The sequence below is a fragment of the Lolium perenne genome, chromosome 7 (assembly GCF_019359855.2).
Source record: "Lolium perenne isolate Kyuss_39 chromosome 7, Kyuss_2.0, whole genome shotgun sequence".
Taxonomy (NCBI): Eukaryota; Viridiplantae; Streptophyta; class Magnoliopsida; order Poales; family Poaceae; genus Lolium; species Lolium perenne.
In genome coordinates this window covers 299,774,162-299,778,503 of record NC_067250.2, presented here as the reverse complement: position 1 = coordinate 299,778,503, position 4,342 = coordinate 299,774,162, and the positions used below count along the sequence as shown (strand labels likewise).

The 4,342-nt window shown below is 43.8% G+C and overlaps 1 long non-coding RNA gene across 1 annotated transcript; it reads left to right on the top strand.

Moving 5' to 3' along the window:
* The first annotated feature begins 789 nt into the window (after positions 1–789).
* On the top strand, positions 790–3,724 carry LOC127314884 (uncharacterized). The gene is made up of 3 exons (XR_007860015.2): positions 790–1,201; positions 1,296–1,520; positions 2,488–3,724. It is a non-coding gene; the product is annotated as an uncharacterized lncRNA (long non-coding RNA).
* The last annotated feature ends 618 nt before the right edge of the window (positions 3,725–4,342 follow it).

Sequence of the window (4,342 nt, the reverse complement as noted above, 5' to 3'; positions counted from 1 at the left end):
TACCACGGTGTACCATACATCAGCCCCAAATCCGACCAATTTACCGGCGGCAACGAAGAAGAACGCGGCGGAATACTCACCGGCGGAGAAGACCACGGCGGGAGGGCGGGCGGCGCGCGCGGAGGGACGCGGAACTTCGGCGGGGGTGCGGCGGAGGTGCGGCGGGCGTCGACGAACCTCGACGCGGCTGGGCGGACGGCGGAGGGGCACGGATCTGACGGATTGCGGCGGCGGCGCGCGGGTGGCGGCGGCGGCGCGCGGGGGAAAACGGGTGGGGGGAACTGAAATGTCCGCGCGCGCTTTCGGAATTGGGATACTGGCTTCGCCCACTATCCCAGCTCCCACCCCGCACAAGTAGGGGGCGACGACCCGCCCCGTACTCGAAAACAGCAAAAAACGATTCGGGGGCCGTTTTTACGGGGCGTGCTAGACGGCCGGGTAGAGCCGAAACCCTCAAATCGACGGTTATTATACGGGTTTGCCCCTTTTACGGGGTCTGTTAGACCTGCTCTAAGCTGGAACGTTACAGACAACCAACAATGGCAGTATCTATTCCCTCCTCCAATCAATTCTATTCTTCTTTTTGCTCAGACTTCAACACCAATAATGTTCAGAATTAAGTGGAGTTTCCGTTCAGCCTGTTAATTTCGCATTTAACAGTCTTAATCTCCCAAACCGAAACGACACACCGAGTGCCACCCAATGGCATACGTCTCCCGATCTCCCTCCTCAAGTCATTATAATGCGAACCAAGATGTCCAGTAGGCGTTCCTTGCTTTCCTCCCTCGCTTTCTTTCTTAGACTTTCTCTAGATAAGGTAGGTACAAACCAATTCTGGCCATGACCTTTCCGTCCATGCTGCCGCAGTTCATCGTAGATTCCGACGACCTCCGTCCACCCCTCGACCTCTTTCTTGTGCCACCCTTCTTATTTTATCCCGGCACATGTCCCTGACAAGTTCTTGTAACTTTTCGTGCATTAGAGTGAGCTGTTCTTCATCGACCAAGAGCTCCGTTCGTAGGGAAAACTTCGGCGTTGGATTACAGTTGAACCAATGCACCTAAACGACCATCGCTTCGCCAGCAAGCTCTGGTCGACGATGCGCTTCATCTGGTATGATCCACGCATCCAAATCCCCTATGTACAGCTCGGAACGGCTGATGCCGACGCCGCCCGCCGCGACGCCGACGACCATGGCAAGGTAACCAGCGAAATCCGGCCCTAATTCCTTGCCCTTCCGCTCACTTTCTTCGGCATCATATCTTCATGCCTATTCTGAACTTTCTTTTCCGCAGCCGGAGAAGGAGGACCACCGGAGACGACAACCAAATCCTGCCGGAGTCGTGCAGCCTCCATTCATCTGTAGCCGCCACGCGTGGAAGAGGAAAACGCTATCGTACACTCCCTCAAGGTAGCCGTGAAGCCTGCTTTCCGTTGACCACACGCAGTTGCGGAAGATCACCAGAGCGCCAGCAACTACGACGACCCAGCCTCGTCCACGACAACCCAGCCTCGTCCCTGTAAGTCGTCGGCACACGAGTCATTAGACATCTTGCTGAACCAGTACGGCTGAGGTTAATAGAAATCTGACACGTTCCATGCAACCAACCGATCCATCAGCCTTAGACTGTACTAGCTACTTCACGTACAACAATTTTGAAATTCCATAGCAATAGATCTAGATCTCTATTTAGAATAGGGGTTTTTCCGTTAAGTTTGTAATTAGATTCTCTACAACTTTCGTGTAGAAATTTTTTCAATCCGAGAAACTTTTTCTGACAATTTTTCGTACAACATCAAAATTTAACCGCGATATATTTAATCTTGTAAAAATTATAGAAAAATAATTACACATCCAAAATTGGCAAATAATATACCCCTAGACTCATAAAAATGTGCAGAACCCAAATGTGATTTTTAAATATGACTTTTGAGTAATTTTTAAATATTCAAATTTGAATATGTGAATTTGAGTATTTGACATAACTCAAATTCTATAAACCCAAATCAAGTGATTCTTTTTACAAATGGATCATATTGATGTCCTCTGTCCACTTGCACAAACACCAAAAATAGTTCAACCCTTTTACAAGTATTCAAATTCAAATATGAGGATTTGAGTATTGTCACATAGAAATGTCTCTATAACTATTTTGGGCACAATTTTTATTGTCAAAGTGATTCTTAAGCTCATAACCATCTACCAAATCTACTTATACTTTCTTTTACATGATTCCAAGATCATACATATCCCAATTATCCATGCTTTTGTAGCCTATCTTTTCATTTCACATATATCTAGATGGTCCATTTCTAAGTATTCTACTTTATCCATTCGATCTCTCAAAGTCATATCTTGCAAGCCATGCCTCATGCCATATCTTCAATATGTAAGGACTAAAAAAAAATAACAACTTGTTGTTTGCCTTGCTTGATTTTGTTGTTGTTGGAATGTGTGTTTATGTTGTGCTATCTTTTATCTTATAGTTTGTACGAAGAGCTACGTGTTTTGATTAGAGAAGTGAACGATCTTCGACTACCAAAAAGGCAAGTGACACACCCTCACAAATATCCTAGATTTTATTCATGCACCGTAGTGATTTTTTTTGTAAGTCTAGGGTTATGCTTTGCTTTTGTAATCCCAGTAGATAGCTACTTCCATCTGACCATATTTTGTTGCCATTAAATTTAGTTGATGCTTAGCTATGCTATGAAAATGTTTTGCTAGTGGTTAAAGAAAAACAACTAAGTTTAATGAACTACCTGGGTGAATGGTGGAGCTTTGGAGCGGGTGGCTGCATCAGGGGGCCCTGTCAACGGCGATACCCTGGTGTGAGTACACATTTGCGGAAAGTCACCCAGGATTAAAGAGATTGTAGACAACCTTGCTCATTAGCTTACCGTACAACCACATGCTATATGGGCTCTGGCTTGACGGAGTATGTTGTGAGAACCCGGACCCTACGTCACAGATGATGTAGGGGAATGTAGGTCGGTACGGGTCCGTAGAGGATGGTCTAGGGGATCACTTCAGAAAAATCTCGTCCTAGTCGACATCTGTCCATTTGAGCAAAATGTGCATCATGGAAGAAGAACAGGCTAGGTCATGTGGGTAAATTGTACAACCTCTGCAGAGTGTTAAATCTAAGTACTTAGCCGTGTCCCCGGTTACGGACAATTTGAGCGAACTGACAAGGATCCTGTTCGAAAGTCTCCTCATCCCAACTTCTTAAATTAAAATGTGATGGGTGAACAAGGGTAGGAGGAATTCACTGGTTTCCATCAGTGGTATTCTAGGTTCATTGGTTTCTATCAATGGTACCGCTTAATAGAAGAGAAAATGTTTTGAGAAATGATAGGTGAAAACTTGCTTTACGCAAAATTGCCTGAGCTCTACCAGCCAAATGTACACTTAAGTGTTAGGTTGCCATTCGAGTCCACTATAGTGTCATCTTGCCAATACATTCAAAGTATTGACCAAATGTTTTTGGCTGTAACTTTACCTGTTGCAGATATTTTGATAGACGAGTGAGTTACGCTGATTAGGGTTACGAGTCTATCCTCAACATGCTCGCCTGTGGCACATGAAGACGAAGGACTCCATGCTGTCTATGTTTATTCATTGTGAAACTCTGATGATATGCTAGCCTTGTGCTATGCAATTTGTAATCATTTATGTAAATTCTGGATCATACGATGTAATAAAGACCTTTGTTTCTTGGTATTACATCTTGTACTGTGTGTGCTAGCGATTGATCCAGGGACTAGCACAGATACGCACAGAGATCGGCACCTTAAAGAGGTGAGGTCGCTACAATAACAAGTGCAATAGGTAAACATGTAAGAATCAATGCACTCAGTTCACACAAGTGTTTGCTTCTAAGATAGAAAGAAGCGGAAAACCAAAACTGATCCCGGGTGCATATGCACCCGGTATGTATAAAACATATTTCAAAAACATAAAAAATTTAGGAAAAAAATTTAGCATGTAGAGGGACATGTTCTATGTGTGCACGTAAAGTTTCACATAAAACCGACAATTTTTATACCCTGTGTAAAAAAGACAAATAATGCCTCGAGAAATAGACTATTTTAGCACCAAAAATTTGTCTTTTTTGCACAGGGTACAAAACATCTTGATTTTTGCTGAGACAACTTTGTGAGCATGTAACATGTCAAGGTATACATGCGGCATTTTTATTTATATTTTTTTGACATTTGTAAATATATTTAATATGTATTTCAAATAAAGGGTGCATATGCACCCGGGTGCAGAAACACCCTGTCCAAGAAAGAAGTAGGTAAACTGACTCAACAATAAAGTAGAAGATAGGCCCTTCGC